Consider the following 20,614-nt stretch of genomic DNA (forward strand, 5'->3'; position numbering starts at 1 on the left):
TATTAAGTGGGTGGGTTGTGAGTGGTAGGCTTACTTTGGAAGGAAGGCAGCAGGTGTGCCTGTAAATGCCATAGTGGTGGGCAAGTGTAATTTTAGGTGGACCATTTGCCGTAGCATAGCATTTCTAGAAAAATAGAGGCTGCTTTTAAAAATATAAGCATATCTATTTTCTGAATATTTCTATGTATTACACATATCCAAACTTAGAGCATTTTTTTCTGAAGGATATCTCTATATGGAGATCTAGAGTGCTTCCATCTACGTAGGTTACAACTAATCTTTTGACCATGAAAACTAAGGTATTGTAGATAATTCCTACCAGAGCAAAACTTCTCTTCACCAGAGTGACTCTATAGCAAAACCGTCCACAGTTTCACATCTGTATGGTATATTGCAGAAATGGACATACTTAGTTTAACAGGAACTTTCAACCCTAAGGAGGGCTTGAAGTTGCCTAACCTGTCCAACAGATAACACAGCCTTTGGAGTTTTCTTGTGGGTTTTTTTTTTTTTTTCCCTTTTCTTTAAGAATTAAGAGTAATTATTAAAGCAATATTTATTTGTATTCAAAATTCTAACTGTCTCGAGTGAGAAAAATAGATCTTGCTATTTTTAATGTCTCTAGTTCAACAAGTCCATAACATGTGGAGTCTAGTCTTTTCTTTATCATAAACAAAGCTGTTTACTAAAGTCCACTTAGGTACACTGTGATAAACTGAGGAGTTTGATATCACTGTAAACTGCTGAATACAAGTCTTTTCAGTGTCATTTTTGCCAATTTTTTTCTTAAAAATTATACTTGAAACAGCAGAATTTTCGAATCTAGTAGGCAAATAACAAATTAATAAAAAATAATTAAATAGCAATGAAATATCATTTTTTCCCTATCTGGCAGTTATTTAAATAACATTATTCCATAACTGGAATAAATGTATCTGAGAGCTGTGATTCTGTACCAACTCTTTTGTTATTTTTTTAGGGCATCACTTCTACAACTACACATTAAGTGGTTAAATATTTTCACATGGCTTAAAAAAAAGCCCTGCCTCAGACGCTGTCAGTGAGAGTGGAAATATGACCATAAGTTAAGGTTCACCAGCTATTTAGTTTGTTCTAGTGCACAGGAAAGGGAAAAAGTTGCATGTTTGGGGTTTTTTTGCTACAGGAAAGAAAATGTCTTTTTAAAGTGCCTGAGAAGAGCTTAGGCCTGAGATATGTATCCTTTTAGTTTCTACTATTACAATGCTACCATGAAGTTTAGTTGATGTATTTAAGCCATCCTTCTCAGAAAGGATCTATGAAAAAATAATCACCTCTCAGGAGAAAAACCATCTGCACTTTGATTGCCATTTCTACTTTGTCTTTAAAGAGCTTGCAACTCTGCCCTTGAGGGTTATCCTTCACCTTCTGAAAAAAGTGTTGTTCAGATGCTACTCCAAAATGTGTTCACGCTGCAGAGAGTATGCATAAGCTTCAAAATACTTTCTGCTTATAAGTACCCAAAGTTAACTAGCTTAATCCTGATGGGTTGGGTTTTTTTGATGAACTGGCTTTTTTGTTGTGGGGTTGGGGTTTTTTTTTTTTTTGCTAATCATTTATTGAGCATTTGATTCCTAATTGGAAAATTATTTGCATAAGCCTGGACTATATTCTAGTTTGATTAGTCCTTGCTTAGACCAATCTCATATTGGTCAGAGAACTTGCTGAGGCTGTTTTGACAGATATGGTAAGTTACAAGTAAACTTTTAATATCAACTTTAAGTTATAGTCCAAATATGAGGTAATATTGACTCCTGGCCACTCCAAGACAGAAGATTTTCCTGCCAAAGACAGAAACGTTATGTTTAAATCTGATCTTGAGATGTATAAGATTGCTAAAAGCCATCTTAGTTCTCCTCATTTGTGTGGTCAATCGGGAAGTAGTTCACTTGCGTTGTCATATGAATGAATGTGCAGGGACATCACAAGGTCTTAAGCCTACCCTACTCTTCTGGTGAAGGTAATGGCTATGAGGAAGGATACATTAATGCAAAGCTGCAAGGGTGCATTACTGGGAGCTGGACGGTCGAATTGTTCTGAGTCTGTAGCACAGCATTAACTAAATAATTCTGGGCCTTTCCTAATTTATCAGGGTGATAGATTCTTAGGCCAAAGGCTATAAAATTGTTTTATAAAGCAGATCATTTTCTTGCATGGCCACAATAAGATGATTTTAGTTCTTTGAAAGCTTTTTGAATCTCTGAACATGCCAATAAAAACCACTTGTTCCTGGGTGAAATAAGAACTTTCTAGGCTTTAAAGTGAATTCAAAAAGGAAGTTCACACTTTTAGGGTTTACAAAAACAAACCCCAGAACAAACTTCCTTCCAAGTTTGTTTGGGGTTTTTTTGTTATTCTTCCAGTCTTAACATACCATTAAATCAAAATCTTTCACAGAGCAAGAATAAGTTGTAACATATGTGTTGCATAAATATATCTAACAGATGTTGCAGGAAATAAAAAAAATTGTTTTAATTTTAAAATTTCGGCATAGCAGTAACTTTTTTATTCCTCCTATTTCTACTGAAAAGTTAATCACAATCAGCATAGCCAGTTTCATGTGCTTACCCTAACTTTCCTATTTAAAAGACAATTGATTTTTGCATGTGCACATGCCTAATCTGGTTAACGAACACCCTAGCCAAATTAATGTAGATTGATTATCCATGAAAAGTGGGTTAATTGAATAATAGCCATTGATACAAATGGCTAGTAGATATTTTACTATATGTACATCTGAAGTTGACATATTTTGCTGCAAAATAAAGCATAGTGAAAACAAGTATATTGATTCACATTAAAGTTGATTAATCTATTCGTTAGTGTAATTTAATTGTCTGTAAAATTAGCTGCTAAACAGAAGGAAAAAATAGTCATTTATTATAATTGTCTGTGTTAGAGCGAAGGAATTATTTTATTGAGTGTTATACAAATAAATCCCAATTTCCCAAATACATGTATTAGAACAAAGGATGGTGTCATTTGCAGTCACAGGAAATACTATGAAATTATAACAAATAGCTATTCATATTATCATCTTAGTTAATTATCAGACTTACTGTATTCAGCAGTCCATGTTATAGAGCAGTTTAAAGTGAAAGCCACATAAAAGAATTCATTATCAACAGGAAAAAAGAGGACTTAATTGAGAAATGCTAGCCAGTGTCTGCATCCTCAATAGAAGAAAAATGGACCCTATCACAAAATGCCAACTGTGGCCATGTTCTCTAATTTTCTTTTTGAGGACACTAAGCAGTAGATTGGATTAAAAAAGAACTGCCAAAGCCATTATCTTTCACTTTCAATAAAAATGCACTGTGTCCAAATGAAAAATGCCAGACTTCATCCCTCCTTTCTTCAGAAAAATAGTAGAACCAATTAAAAAAAGCCTGGTCTGTACATCTTTCACATTTTATGCTTTCTAGGAAAGAACAATAGAACATTAAGTCATTAAAAAACTGCAATAGCAAAAGAAAGTTCTCATGAACTGCAAATGGAAAATGGGATGGGAGAACAGGACATCAAAACAAAATTAAAGACTGGAAATAAGGCCACCCAATAGGTCTGACTTACATGTTTGACTAGGTTTGGTGTTCTTCATACATGTAAAATGCTATTTTTCTTCTGAAAGAGAGGAGAATAGAGGACCTTAAGAAATGTCAGCATCAAAACCTGAAACAGTTATCTTGTTTCATTGAATTTCAAAATAGGAATAGCCATATCCTATAGTTTCTTAGGCCTACCAAAAATGTTTTGCCCTACCATCTGTAGATTACTTACACTCTTTAAGCCGAAGGAGAAGTGACACATAAGATCGTTTATTTTCTTTATTCAAAAAAATCCAGAAGCCTTTGCTGGCTGCAAGTGATAGATGTGGCAGTATCCAAGTAGAGATGCTTTGTCAACAGTGCTTATCACATACATTTTCCTTCCAAAGAGCTTCCTAAAACCAAGCCCTAATCCATGGTCTGACGTCACAGGTTAAAAATTGTGACTCTTTTGCTTCTGACGGTAATTCATGCTGGAAATTCCCAGTTTCTGGACATCATTTGGGAGGAGAATGCCCTAACGCTGCTTTTTGTTACCACCTGACTCAAGCAATTTTCATTATGCATTGAGATTTCATGCAGGAAGAGGCGTATCACAATGTTGTTCCAGGCCCTGTATAATCACACGGTTCCAGACTAGCTTCGTGGTGTACCCAGGATCATTAGCTGTCACCTTCTGACTTCACTTAACAGGGTGGTGCGTTCTGCATGATTTTCATTTGCCACCTCAGTTTGGGTATATCCAAATGGAGAGTGCCCTTTATCATTTTACAATGACACTCCTAAGGTGTAAGTCATAGAAACAGAATTTGTCTCTGAAAGAAATGCTGCAAATTCATTGGCTAGATGTCATGAAATAAAAGACACACTGCTCTGTGCTCATCCAAGATCAGCTGGAAAGCAAGGGCATCTGCAGATTGTAAAGGTGAGGGGACTGTATCTGAGAAGTTATTCAGTAGATGTTGTATTTTAAAAAAAAAATCCCTTTTGTGATCTCAGCAGTCTGCCACTCCCTCTTTGAGTGAAAACAAAATGTAGCTAAATACGCCTGCAGCTATACTCTGCCATTCTGCAGCAGCGCAGTGACAAGGAGAGAATTACAGATTACTCTTGACCGCATTACTTCTTATAATGACCTTGATTCCTTGTCTCTGTCCTTTTCTTAAGTTCTTGTATGCGCACAAATGCACAAAGGGTATGAGAAATACTGTCACTGAAAGGAAATTTTAACTGAGTAAACAGGTATGAATTTCTGTAAATCAAGGCCATACCTTTGCCGAACAGATACTTTCTCCTTTTCTGAGCCCTCAGAATAGCAATTTGTTAATGAAAGTTTTGATGTACCAACAATGAGATGTCCATTCGTGCCACTGTAAAATTACATTATCTCTCACTTGGTGTCAACAAGTCATAGCAACAGCACCATGTCTTACTAATGGCATATAGCCAGTAGACATGCATTGCATACACTACAGCACTCTTCACTCTCAGAACAGCTGTTCTTCACTCTTAAAAGAATAAATAAATAAATAAAACGTTTTTGTTGGTGATAATTAAGCAATAACATCCATTTTCTGTGCAGTTGTGATAATATGTTTGTGATAGTGAGATTGTTTTGTTTATGCTAATTATTTAGTTGGTGGTGCTCATGCATACATCATCTAATGCAAATCCTCTTCAATCTGTTGCTAAGCAGTTATTGTTACTGTGGATATTGTGAAATGGCAACTATATGAAATAAATAAAACAGAAAAAAGATACTTTCCTGAACTGCACAAACATTTCTCACAAATGATATTTTCTCTTCTTAGCATATTTATCTCAATATCTATTTTTAAAACTTAGATCCTCTATAGAAAAACTGCAGGACATAAAGGTCTAATATCTATCTATTAATCTTTTCATCGGTTTGTAAAGTTGGGTGGGTGCCTTGTGTGTAAGAGAGAATTCATGCTGACTTATTCAAAGACTACTTGTTCCCAGACAGTTCTTTTTTTGATCCACATATACAATAAACACAGAAGAAAGGAATTTTTGAAGTTCAAATTTCTCTCGGAACTGACAGTTTAATAAGAAACTATGGTTCTCAGTTACCTCCCTATTATAATTTATACAATACAAGTCTTTGAAATGAGGACTGAAAAGCACAGGCATTCTTCATACTAAGAGGCTATCATCTTCATTTAATCAATACTACAAAGACAAAAGATCACAAAAATTGTATTCTGTAAATGCCCCTGTGTAGTGTTGGAATAAAGTTAATTTCATGAATGGAGGTCGTTTCACATGCATGTATGTTTGGGTAACTGATAAAAAAGATGGTTTAGTATGTATTAGGGGGGGAATTTCTTGCTGCTGGGGGAAGGTAGAAGTGTTTTGCTTTCCACACACTCCACTCACACGGTTACCTATCTACTAATTGATTAATTGACCATCTGTTAGACTTCCCTATTGTACTCTACTTTCCAGCAAATTAAATAATCCTGTTCTCAAATTGTTGCTAGTGGCAGTGGAGGTTCAGTCTATTTCAGAAACATTGTAGTCTGAGGAGAGCTATAAATAGTGGCAGGTTATTTTTTATGAAGCTTTACAATGAGTATCATAAATATCTGATGATTTTAATTGAGTCTTATTAAGATATTTAATCTCTACTGATTACATGGCAAATAATAAAACTGTATCTATTTAACACCTGTGGAAGGCAAAGTAGGTATTTATTACATAGATTTTAACATTAAGTAAATACATTCAGTAACACCTTGGGGTTTATGTATTTAACACACAATTGTTGCATTTTATAAGCTTTTCCCCAGCTCAAAAACATTAGAACAGATATTTCAAACAGCCACATGGTACAGTGTAGGTTAAAGACCAACTGAATACCCAAAATATACTAAATGATATTTTGAATCCATCACATTGATATGTATCTGTTATATAGACACTTATCATCAGTAAGTAGTTTATTTAAATATTGTTAATCACGAGCATTCAGCATTTAACATACAGGTGCTGTCTCAATGAAAAATTAAATGTTTCTTTAAGACTGTATTCAGCGTAAAGAATTGCTACAGTTTTCTTATTAGGTTAGAAATTTCTGTGTTAATATAGGGGAGAAACCAATATTTCAAATAACCAGTTATCTTCATCTTGAGCCTTCTCAAATTCACACCAGAAAAACACTGGTGATTTTAGATGGGTTTAAATTATAAAAATTAATGCTATGTAAATGTACAATTTGCATAAACCTCAGTCAAGCATAAATGCTGAATGTAGTTTATTGGATATACCTCTGGCTGAGTAGACTGGCACTCCTTGAAAATGCAGAGAGTAAATATATTAATATATATCTCCTGTAATTGTCCGAGCACCTTGATTTGTTATTCAAAACTTTGCGGTTAAAACCTAATGCTCATGCATTGCTTTGTGTTAGTATCTTGGCATGCTGCAAATCTATATAATGTAATATTATTTTGAGCAACTGAAACCAATGACCGGAGAACTTGAACAGAAGGATGCTTAGCTTATGGGCTCAGAAAGGGGTTAGCATAATTTATAATCTGCTCAGTCCTAGTAAAAAAGGACACTACTAGACAGTTATAGAGGCACAACTATATGGAATATAGAAAACATGTAAGTCAGAGGGGCTGCTTAAATTTATCAACAGCTAGTATTACACAGAAGTTCAGCAATGCCTTTCAGGATTGTGATTTACTGAAATACTTGCAAGATTAGGAATTTAGCAGCTAATGATGCAAAATTATGAGAAGATATTTAAATCTGCAAATTTCAGATACTGAGATATTATGAAAGAATCAAGGTACTATCTAGCAGAATGGAGCAAACTCTAACCTAGGACTGAAAGGAAGGAACATTAGGCAGATTTAGAACAGGTTAGAAAAGGTTAGAAAAAAATGCAGAAAGTAAAATCATTGTGCATATGACTTTAAATCTAGTTTCAGTTCCTGTGAGCAGTTTTCCTAATAAAGAGCTGGCTGACCTTACTGTATTGCCAATGTTGAATATGTTCTGTGAGGGCAGCCACAGTATGGAGCAGGTATCAAACTTTTTCATTGGTGGACTACTGTAACTGGACCTTGTTCTCATCCTTATTGAATGAACTGTGAGTATGTTCTCACTTTGTCAGGTTTTGGTTGAAGCCAGAATTCACTTGGAGGAAAGTTTGTTCAAGAATGAAGTTCATAATGTGCCATAGTTAAACTGAGAAACTTGCCTTATGTGTCTTTCCAAAGAGCCACATTCACTTATTTTTTTATTGTATATGCAGTGAGTAATAAAATAAAAATGTTGAATGTTATAATCATTCCTTACTCCATTGCACCCTCTGTTTCACTAAACATAAATCTTATCAAGTGAATAAGACTCCAAATTTACGATTTCTAAAAATTCTGTAAACCAAGAGCTCTGTATATGTCAATCCAGATTAGCTATAGTACATACCAGAACATGACATGCTTCATATAGAATTTAGCTTTCTCAAAATTAAAAATTAGTATATAAATATTTTTAACACATATACAGCTTTCCATTTGTTGCTTCATGCTGTAGTCTTTTTCATTACATTTGCAGTTTCAGGTATGAAATAATGTGAAATAAAGCACAAGGTCCTGCACATGGGTCGGGGCAACCCCAAGCACAAATACAGGCTGGGCGGTGAGTGGGTTGAGAGCAGCCCCACGGAGAAGGACTTGGCGGTGTTGGCTGATGACAGGCTCAACATGACCCAGCAATGTGCGTTTGCAGCCCAGAAAGCCAACCGTATCCTGGGCTGCATCAAAAGAAGCGTGACCAGCAGGTCGAGGGAGGAGATTCTCCCCTCTGCTCCGCTCTCGTGAGACCCCACCTGGAACACTGCGTTCAGCTCTGGGGCCTCCAGCATAAGAAGGACATGGGCCTGTTGGAGCGAGTTCAGAGGAGGGCCACGAAGATGATCGGGGGCTGGAGCACCTCTCCTATGAAGACAGGCTGAGAGGGTTGGCGTTGTTCAGCCTGGAGAAGGTTCCAGGGAGACCTTATAGCAGCCTTCCAGTACCTAAAGGGGGGCCCACAAGAAAGCCAGAGAGGGACTTTTTACAAGGGCGTGTAGGGATAGGACAAAGGGTAATGGCTTTAAACTGAAAGAAGGTAGATTCAGATTAGATATAAGGAAGAAATCCTTCACTGTGAGGATGGGGAGGCACTGGACCAGGTTGCCCAGAGAAGTTGTGGATGCCCCATCCCTGGAAGTGTTCAAGGCCAGGTTGGATGGGGCTTTGAGCAACCTGGTCTAGTGGAAGGTGTCCCTGCCCATGGCAGGGGGGGTGGAACTAGATGATCTTCAAGGTCCCTTCCAAGCCAAACCATTCTATGATTCTGTGATGGCAGTATTTTTCTTCCCTCTGCCTGCTTTCCCTTATGGCAGTTTTGAGCATGAGAAGACATATGTTTTGATTGTATTGCAAAAGAAATCTTGCTGGTAAACCAGCTAATGAATTAAAAATAATAGTGAAGGAGGGAACACAGTAGACTCTTGATTTTATGCAGCTGTATAGACATATTGAAGGTGTAGTATGACCGGAATTAATATATTTTTATTCTGAAATTACTTTTCTCTTCTACTAGCTAGTAGATTAACAGAACAGAAATTATTTTTCATTTTCTTTTTTAAAAGTTTTATCTGTTTTATACTGGTTCTGCAAGTCCCAGAACTATAGTCAATATTTGGTAAGGACTATTAAATAACAGTGAATTAGTGAATCTTTCATAACTTTTTTATCTCATCCCCCATAGTATCTCTCTTGTATTTCATTGCTAGTGTTCTGAGAGTAGCAGATTGACCCCAGAATTTTTCAGGTCCATTTTCTGAGATCCCATCCTTTCTCATGCCATCTCTTCTCTTAGACTTGGATATCAATTCTTATTTTCTAGAAAACATAGTCCATTTCCTTTTTTAGAACACTTAGCTTTCATTTACAGATACTAATAAAGAAAAGCTCATTATTTCCTTGCTGAAGAGGAGTACTAACCTTTGTATAAGGGAGTCCATTCCCTCTGCTCTCAAGCTGTTACGTTTCAGGACTGAGAACAGTCTTGGTTTCTTTCCTGGTAGCCCCAGTACTAATAATGAGTATTTTCACACTTCAGGCCAAAGGCAGAGGAGCACCCATGCGGAACTCTTGTAGGATTAGGTGCTTACAGGTCTGGGGGCTAAGAATCCAGTCTGCCTTGATCGAGGCTTGTTAGAGATTCAAAGTAACGTTTTAATTGAGTGCTTCATGATACAGGGATTTAGGGAAGTGCTTTCAGTTAACTGCCACTTATTTCTTGTTCTCTCCTCTTAAGTATGCTCCTGGCTCAAGGGGGACATCTCTCTTTGATCAGCTATGCTAGGTGGCTTATATATCAAGCACAGCATAGGTTAATAAATATGATTTTTGAAATGATTACAAAGTTTCCTGGAGTTTGAAGCCAGAAGGGACCCTCAGATCATCCATATCAGGTCATTAAGTTTTAGCAAGGCTTTATTCTAAACTTAAAGGTGTTCATTAGACCAAAGAATTTTAGACCTCATGAGGTTTAGCTATGCTATAGGCAAAGACTGGAACTAATCCCTAATGCCCTTGCAATGGTAGGAAATTAATTAGATGAAATATGCCTGGATGATCCTAGAAAATAATCTCACCTATGGTGCTGAGGAAGGCAAAACAAAAAATAAAGGTCCAGCTTCAACTTCTAATCTCTGGATTTTGTTATATCTTTATCATCAGAGAAAGAAAGCTCTCCATTACTGGAAATCTTTTCCTTCTGTAACTACCTATAAACAGTGATCACATTGTCTTAACTTTTTTTTTTTTTTTTAACCAACTGAATACACCAAACTTCTTAGTCTTACATAGCAAAGTTTATTTTCCGGTGTCAGGAACATTTTGGTAACTCCTTTTTAAATTCTATCTAGGATTTCCACCTGCCTTGTGAACTGGATTTTGGCTGTGATCTTACTACAGACAGTTCAAGTACCTTATTTGATGAAATTGCATATAAAGGAAATAAAAAACTTATCTCTTTTTACCCTATCTTCTCTTCTGTGTGTCTTCTTGGATCACATTTGCTGTTTATGTGATAGCACTGCAAGAATGGGATCATTATCTATGATGACCCCTAAATACATATTGAAGACACAAACTGGGGGTAAACATTTATCTAGGGAGACTTCTCCAGTAATAGCTTTAAATTCTATAATGAAGGAAACAAATATAACCCTCTCCCTTGCAAAGACAGCTGTACTGGTGACAAATGCAGCAACACTGAGCGGCTGACATTTGTAGAAACTTTAGAAATCTGCTTGGTTCAATGCATTTTAGCTCTACATTTCTCAGTAGATGTCTTGTTTGATCTATTCTGGTAATTGTTAATGTTCCTTGGTTTTGCATTGCAATTTTCAGTTCAGCTAGCTTTTCCAACTGCCTGAATCTGATCTCAGCCACATGTTGATTGACTTCAATGTTTGGCAATAATATTTCTTATTTATTTGATTTTCCTAATATTATTGAGAATTATAAACAGTATTTTATAGGCTTTTTTATTTTTGTGAATGTGTGAGCATTTAACTTCTACTGTGGGCTTTCTGTGGATGTCATAAGGATTTTGTCCTTTAATGTAAGCTGTTTTGTTGCCTCTTTCCTTTAATGTTAATTGCATGTTTCATTGTCACTGTTTAAATGGATGCACTCCTTTTTGTTTCCCACTAATGGTTAGGGTCAGAATACATTTCTAAAGATTCGGTCTGTCTTTTGAGATCTTTGTGAAAGGGAGATGTAGAGAGGAGCTGCTGATACTGATACTGAATTGAAACTTTGGAAGAAACTCTGAATAAACCTGAAATGAAGCCAAGGCTGAAACACATTCTAAACACATTCATATGCATGGACCAGGCTCTGAGTATTCTGCAGCAGTCTGAATCTAAGGTCTGGTGCCTTTGTTTTTTTCCTTTGTGTACCGCATGTTTACTTGGAGATATGCCACCAGGAGCAGAATCTCATTTGATCTCCTAAGATAAGCAATATCCAGTTAGGTTGGTGTTTGAAAAGATGGTATCCCTGGGAAATCTCAGCTGTTTGTTGAGAGTGGCGTATTTCAGTATGTGCCATTCTTGCTGAAAATTGAACCTGCCTTTGGTCATATATTTTAAAAACCTGATCTGAATTTGAGTTGCTCAAGATTTTTACGTCCAGGTGAGTCTTATGGGAGTGGGGATTTTTGTGATGCATAGTTCTGTGCTCAATAGGGCAACATCCTGGAGTTGGTTGAGGGAGTGTCAGTGTCAGTCACACTCTGATTGATGCTGGCATTGGATAACTGCATGTGTACCCAATTTTGATTAGCTTTGAAGCAGAATAGAAGGCATACTGCCTTTGATAATCCTTCTAATCCACTCAGACTTCATGTAAGTGACAGGGCAGCTGTTAAGAGTGTGAGAAGCAAACTTGAAATGGTGATAGAAACTTCCTACTGCATCTCAGCCTTTGTTCACTCCAGTTTGGATCCTCACCACTGTATTCTAATTGTGTTCTTAGTGTATCCAAGTTGCAGTCCTTTGCAAATGCCACTTGAAGGATATATTTGGTTAATGAGCCTGTTTGTACAAGCTGGAATTCTTCCCTCTTTGTACTGCATCCTCTTCCCTTCCACAAACACTGAAATATTTCTTAAAATAGAGAAGATTCAGCTCCATCCATTTGATTTGCAGAAAAGTCAGTATCTGTCTATAAAGCAATACATATATTTCACCATAGAATGGTTCAGCAAGGATCAGCAAGCTTTCACAGTTATCAGCAAGGATATGTAAAGTTTATATCACGTAGCATGGTTGCGTCAGTGAATAACTTACTGATTTTGCTGGGGTTTTATGCTTAGTTAATATCTATATGTTTCATTACAACTTTCAGGCTGAGAACTATTGGAAATAGCACTATTTCAAAGAAGATATAAGACTTGGGCACAGTAAAGGGAACTGAGAAGCCCTGAGTTTGTGAAGTCATTTTCACTGTTGTTAAATGGAGATTGCACTGGTGTAGAAGACAGCTGGTTTCACTTTCACCTACAGAAATTCTACCCATACACAATTTCATTCATGGGCATGTTGATTTTACTGAAAAATCTGTTAGAAAGCTGTTTAGAGAAAACAATTGACCACCTCTCTGTCCCAGTTGGTAGAAAAGGGTGAAAAGCAATCTTAGTTCAAGCTCTGAGTGTGAATTTTCATCCATGCTGAAACAGGCCCATTTTGGCTTTGAATACTAATTTTAGGACTATTCTGGCAAGGTGGCTGGCAAAAGATCACAGACATGCCCTGAGTGCAAAAATCCATCCTGAATTGCTAAGGTCAACAAACAAATAAGAGAATCTGTTCTCACTTCTTTTTATCAGAAAGTTTAATTTAAATATGTTTGATTAACATAGGGACCTGCCACAAAATAGAATTGTCATCCTGGCTTTCAATTGATGCTTCATTCTTCAAAATTGTTAAAAGATAATGTGCTAGTCAAAGACAAAGTATTACTCTTATTAGTGAAACGTAATTAAATAGGTATCAAAAATAGAACAATTGTCATTAGTGCCTATAAGTGAAAAGGAAGAGGTTTACATCGGGTGTGCTTTTGGTTGTTGAAAGCAGGAATGAAAAAAAAGTAGGCGAGGCATTTTTGACTTACAGATCATGTATGTTTGCAAACCCATGCAAACTTAATGTGACAATAAATTAATGACTAGCAATCTAGTTCCACTTTTACACATCTTCACTATCTTCATAAGCCAGATTTCTGAATCTTCTGTTTCACATTTATGGCTTTAGGAGAAAACTTCAATATAAAAGTGTCTTTACCTCAGGTTGGTGAGCTTTCTATACCAAGTGAAATAATAGTATGGAATTTCAAACTATTGGCAGAGGAAGGGCTTAACCAACTGACTTAATTGCCAGTGAAGAAACAACATTTGTAAATCACTAATAATGCTGAGATAATGCTTTGAGCATATTGCTGCTCTTTAGAATTTATATAATAAAAGCTGTGTCTATTTGGAAGTTTGAAAAACAGTTAATTATCCTCACTTCATACTTTAGGTCTTAAGTATAGGTATGCTTCCAGATTACATTATCCTGTTTGAAAGAGCATCCTGAGAATATTAAAATGTGTAAGATCATCCTTTTTGTATAGTTATTCTGTATTTCGTTCAAGTAAAGGTGGGGATCTTTTCTCCAACATTAATTAATAAACTCATTGGTGTTCCCTCTTCAGAACCACTGCTTGTTTCATTACCTAACCATGATGGGAATATAGAAAAATGACTTGCATTGTACAGAGCCTTACAAACCCGATCCCATCTTAAGGATTACAACATGGAAATGAGCTATCCATAAATATTAAAAATTATCTGCTTCTCACAGATGTTCCCTCTGCTTATTATCTGCAAAATTTCTGGATCAAATGTTCAATATGAATATGTTAGTATCCACTAAAGATTGCTTTTGGCAGCGTATGTGTTGATATCAGCAGGAAATAAATAGGAAAACATTAAAAGGTATAAAACTTTAAAACAATAGCTTAAAGGTGTTTTATAAACTACAGATGGCTTATATCGTTCAAGTGGATGTCTGGTGTGGAATGAGAAACAGAGAAGATTGGAAAAAAAAGTGGAAATGACTAGAAATAATGGGTCCTATGCAATATGTTGTATTTAAAGTAGAGATAAGCAAAATGAAAATTGCTGCTCTTTTCTTGTACAGATAGTGAGGCTGTGCTAGTGTCTGTGAATAAGAGTGGTCCACCATGTTTTAATATAATACTCTCTAGAATAAAACTTGTCATTCTGAATCCTCTCCAAAAAGGTGACATTATCAACAATAGATTGATCATTATTCTGTGCTCACTCACAAGTCTTAGGCATTAACTTTACATAAAGAAAGTGTTCATGTCATGTAGAACTGTCAATCTCTATAAACAAAATGGGAGTTGGATGAAGCAAACTTTCTTTTGTCAAATTATTAGTATCATTGGTATCACCAAAGCTACTCTCTGTCTCTGAGCCAAACAGAATAGATGAAATGTCTTTGCAGAAGAGCCATTCAGAACTGTTTATTGAGAAGCTAAATACGGTTGAACATGGATAGAGCTTACAGGTTGCAACATTCCTCTCCTAAAACACCCCAGCACTGTGAATTCATCACTGCAGGCAGTGAGAATGGCAAAGGAATTAGCACAGCCAGAGAAAAAGACTATCACTGAAAGAGCTAAGAGGAAAGAAAATCACCGGTGTTTTAACAGGCATGCTGGTGTGAGCAGGATGGGAGGGCTGAACAGTTAGAGTGTTGATAACTGACAGATACCCAGGACTGCATTAATGATAGAAACAACAGCTAGAAGTTGCAAAACAAGACATACAGAGTGGGCAAAGTCAATAAGACACTATACATTTAAGAAAATATTGTATGATAGTGAGACATTTCACTCTGACAAGACTGGTGATCCAACATAAAAAAAAAATGTGACAAGTTGGGTTTGGGGTTTTTTTTAATGATTAAAAAAGAAATTCACTTGTTTGGTTATTAAACCTCTGCCATCTATCCAGAGAATGAAAAGCATCTGCCTCTTTCTCCTGGTATAATTGCAACACTGGTAATTAGCATCTAGTTACTTTTCATTTTCTTGTTTTTGTTTCCTTTCTGTAAACTGTTGTGCAGTTTACAACAGCTGCTTTGTTTCACTGTATTAGTAAGTGAGATGAAGTGCATGCAGTGTGTAGTCTGCATTTTTGTACACAATTAGGTTGATTAAAAGGGATTGCAGAGCGATGAAATGACCAATAGCAAAGAGGACCTTGATGATCATCACTGAACTTGAGCAGTTTGTGTTAGGATTTAATGTGAACCCTGCACCTTAGACATATATTTTTTTTCTGTATTTAGAAGGTCAAATACCATTTCCATGGAAGACCTAAATGAAGTCTGTCACAGAGTGCAGCAGCAACCATTTTCCCTGCTCTCCTCCTCAAGGACCAGGCATTTAATGAACAATTTGTGAAGACCACACTCTTGTCTGCTGAGTGCTCCTCCAGTGCAAACAAAAGACAAGAATCTGAGCTGTGGATTTTGATATTTTATAACCACTTGCCTGGGACTTCTGAGCAAGATTTTTTCCATTTTTTCAGCATTCTTTGAACCCAACCTTTCAAGGAGAGGCAGTTTAGCTGTCTCAGTGATGGTGATGTTAGCAGTACTGATTGGATTTACTTCTGTAGAAAATCCTCTAGCAGCTGCACTGAGGGAGAATTTCCTTTAATAGCTGACAATATGTCATGTCTCCTGATCTCCAGTTGCTACAGAGAGACAACAGTTTACTTTCCTCACTTTAACAAAGTATTCTGCTCTATTAACTAAATATAACATCTAATCAGCCTTTTATACATACCAGAGAAGACACTTTTGACCCAGTGCATAAGGCCAGTAGAAGAACGTGGAGTCACTCATTCATGTGCCACTGAAGTCTCACTACGCCATCAAAATAGCATTTACCTGGTGTCTAATACTTGCTGTCTATTGGGAATCAGTCTCACCATAAGACCTCTTCTCAAACAGTGTGCAGTCTACTTACCTTCCTGTACCAACAGTTTCACCAGCTTGCAAGATCACTTGAAAAAAAAAAGGGGGGGGGGGGGGGGGGGAGACTATACTGGTTGCATATATGATGTAGAGTCCTTGCATCCTGATAAGTGGTTGTTGGGACAGTTTTTTCAGTCTGGAGCCTCTAAATCCAAGGCTTCATCACTGAAATGCCAGAAAGTAACCAAGCTGCACATTCAACACTGGAGCAATCACTACTTAGGCATTAACAACCACAAAGGCTCAGTTCCCACCTAAATGCTCAAATAAAGCTCCCTATCTTAGGAATTGTGCTACAGGTATTTAAGAGACACACATTGAGATATACACAGGGATACACAGTATACCTAACCTGCTTCTAGAAGACAATCAAAGTTGCAGCTTCAAAGAAATAAAAGTGCCCAAAAGATTTCTTCTTTAGTTACACTTTGGACAGGAGATACAATTTCAAAGGTGAAATTGTTATTTACCAGAACCTGTGTCCAAGTGGTAGGTTTACTGAAGTCCACAGGTAGAAACAGTGCAAGCAAAACAAGTGTTTGTCAATATAAAGCTTTTGCAAATGTTCTCCAGAGAAAAGCCTTTGGGTCAGTTTAGTCAAGCAAAGCATTCAGTGGATTTGATGGAAAGGTACTAAATTCCACATTTTACCATTGTGAAGAAAAATAATATCTGAGGATAAGACAAAGGTGCAAATGGGAGATAGAGAAATGAAGTTTCATTTTTAAAATATTGTAAAATATATTGTTAATGCTGCTTTGAAAAATACTTTATGGGGGGAAAGTGCCCCATGCTTGTTTTCAGGACTCCTAGATTGTTTGGCTGTGACTATACACTGCAAGTCAGGTGCTTTCTAGTAAATCCCCATCCCAGTATCCCAATAGTACAGACAAGCATACTCGCTGGAGAGCACCATGACTGCTTGCAGATCTGTATGTTTGCATTCCCTGCTGAAGGACAACCATGGTGTGGTAGGTAGGGAATGGCCTATAACTGTGTCTCATGCCCCTTTGCCATTGAAACAGAGGTGGGATCGTACATCTGGACCCAGCAGTTTATTAGCTCACTCTGCACTGTTGTTTAGATGAAGTGAATCAAACACTAAGCCACACTTAAAATTATTTTGGTATATTCATAGCTTTTATATAATCCATGAGTGACAAAAGTCACTGAATACTACACATAATGTTGTACACTATGTTTTGTTTTCTCATGCTACTCAAAAAAAGAGAATTCTCCATAGGTAATTGAGATATAAGTATATGGCAAATACACGATATGGTAAACGTCCTCTTCCTCGTCAAAGGCAAGATATACAGTAGGCTGGTTAAAAAATGCCAACCTGTGATCTTTGGAATAACAATAATGTTATACAGTTAATAACATTTTCAAAATACTGAACAAAAAAGACGAGTTAACAAACAATCATGTATAAGTTACCTCACATTATTTCATTCTTTCAGTAATTTCATGTTTACAGCCAATTCAATACACCATACTACATTCTCTGAAACGCTTTCCCTGCAATTCAGTCTAAAGGCTTACAGGTGTATTGTTTTAATGGCAATTAATGTTTTATTATGCGTGGGTTTTTGCTTTTATCATCCGGGTTCCAATTTTCTAACTACACTTTATACAAGCACAGAACTGTGACTCTTTAAACCTTACAAAATAAAAAAAATGTAGAAGGCTTTTATTCAAGTGGAATGAAGGTTAGAGGGATCTATTTCTGTAACAAGAACAAGTGGAGGATACAGACAATGTAGACTGACCTTGCTTATTCAATATGTAGTTAAAGCACAGACCTGTAGACAAAGAACTAGAGTGTCTTATGGTAAATGCCTCTGTTCTGGGATTGTTTTTTACTGTCAGTCATTACTTTTCTATTCTCAGATTCAAGGCGCTTTCTGCCTCCAGGCACTTAAGGGAGAATCCTGATGTCCCAGAATCTGTGACCATCGACTTCACTATCTCAGAAAACACAGCTTAAAACATGACATATATACTTTCTTGTACAGCTTTTGATTCATACTTTAACACAAAGCTTCCTCTTATTTATTGATTGTTAGGACTTTGGGGGACAGATTCTCAACCTTCTCCTGCCTGCAGCACTGCTTTAGCAGAACAAAGAATGAGGAAATCTCTCCCTATTAAACTGTAGAGCACAGACCCATCAGAGCTGTGTTTAGCCTCCCAACTGAGCCTGTTTGCAATGTCGTTACCCTCCTTGCAGTCAGTGAGGAGGTATGGGTGCCTCCAAAGATCCATTCAGATCCAAAGAATGATGCATCAGCACTTGGTAACATCTCCATCTACTTACTGATTTTAGAGGCACACTGTGGCAAATTGACAACTTGGGAGCCCAAAGTTTAAGGTCTACCTACCTATGTCTAGTATGATGAGATAAGAGGGAGAAAACACCATAGCATGTTAACTGCAAAAGTCTTTGTAGAGCAGTTGCAGTCAGTACCATTTGAAACAGACCTGGATGCTTCATACTCTAAAGCATTTCATCCCCCAGCCAGATTCAGGAGAATATTTTAAAAGTTCAATATCCTGGAGCACAAATGCAACATTTATCACATGACTGTAATTTGATCCTATCTCAACTATGTGAAGGGGTTAGCATTTCTTTTGAAAATATCACAAAACTTTCATGCAAAGTCTTCTAAAAGTTTCCAATTGAGTTTATTCACTTTTAGTCATATTAAAACCTTGCCAAAAATACCTCTGTGCATATTGTAGGTACCATGAAATCTGATAAATCTCATTGTCATGATATTATAACACTGCTATGAAGACAGAGTGGGAACATCTGTGATTATTAAATTGTGTTATTTTTGAAGGCGTTCTGGATAACATTTACGAGTGTTACAGAACTGTGCCAAATCGAAACACCTTCGAGCTGAAAAATTGATTTCCTTGGAGCTACTGCATGGAAACATGAGACTATAGCACATTAAATGTTGACTTTCATGTATTAGACTGTTTTGCAGGGGTTCAGAGGCTTCTGATAATAGCTGATGGTTCCTTATAAATACACTGAGATTTTTAAAAGGGAACATTTTAAATGTGATTCTTCATCTGCATTGTAATCAAAGATTGTTTGTGTCCTCCAAAATAAAGTACTCAAAGAGCATTTCACTGTCAAAACACAAATGAAAAAAAAAAATGTTGTCCCACGTATGAAAAAAATGTCAGTTTCACATTTTTTGTATTAATGCACAATTCCGACAACACAGATAGTAATATGCATTTCAATAGCTTCAGAATCCATTTAAAATTCATATAAATTGGACAAATACTTTACACTGCTTTTATACAAGTGTTATTTCTTCTGAATAGAGATGGAATAAAGTATGTGTCTTAATATACTCTGAGTAGATATAAACCAAACAGTTCAGCTCAGTTCTACCTCCTGATCCAGAAGAAACCATGCCAAGACAGAATTAAACTAAGAAGCCCGTGGTAGTTTTCCAGGCATTGTGCTGCTTTTTCTGATTAAAGCCAAAGGTGAGATTGTTGCACTGTGAGGTTGCTAAGGAGCCTGATTTTTCTGACTGCTAATCCAGTGGGAACTTTCCCCCCTAAATTTCAGAATTGGGTTTTCCTATCTTGTTAGAACAAAATGTGGGCCTCAATTTTCTGTAAATCAAACATTCAAAAAGCAATTAAAATTACCTCAATCAAAATACTTTACATAGTTTGATAATTTCAGTTCACCTTCAACATTTTCAATTTTCACTTTTTGTCTTTATGCAATATACTTACATTTTAAAAAAAAAATCAACTGAACTATTTCTTAACTTATAGCAGAAGTAAAGCTTTCAAATAATTATGATGCTTCATTTTTTCCCTAAGTAAATTTACTTACACATGTGTAAGAACAGCAAAAAGTTTGATCTCTAAAAAATGCAGACCGGACAAAACCATCATAAAGGTATACAAACAGGCTTGAGTAATTTTTTTCTAAACCTATAATAAATTTACAAATGTTCTTTTGCACTTCTATAGAAATAGTGATATCAGAGATGACTACATTTCAACAGAATGAGGCAGATAGTGCTGAACGTTCAGTCTGAAGAATACTCAGTAGATTAAGACATATGCTTTGTGATTAATGCATTTGTAAAAACAGTATCACATTATCTGTGCTTTTTCCATGTTGTTTTGAGTGCAACCTGATATTTTTAAATAATAAGCTTCTGCAAGGCAATTCTACTCAGTTACTGAAGACCATTTCTGACAGCAAAATCCCAGAGTTACATTAACAGCCCACAAGGAAAGAAAAGCATTGTTGTTACTCCATCCATAGTGAGGAAAATTTCCATCTAGTACACTGGTGGCTTTAATGACACTGTCCTTAAATTATGCC

The sequence above is a fragment of the Aquila chrysaetos genome, chromosome 12 (assembly GCF_900496995.4).
Source record: "Aquila chrysaetos chrysaetos chromosome 12, bAquChr1.4, whole genome shotgun sequence".
In the NCBI taxonomy this organism is placed as follows: domain Eukaryota; kingdom Metazoa; phylum Chordata; class Aves; order Accipitriformes; family Accipitridae; genus Aquila; species Aquila chrysaetos.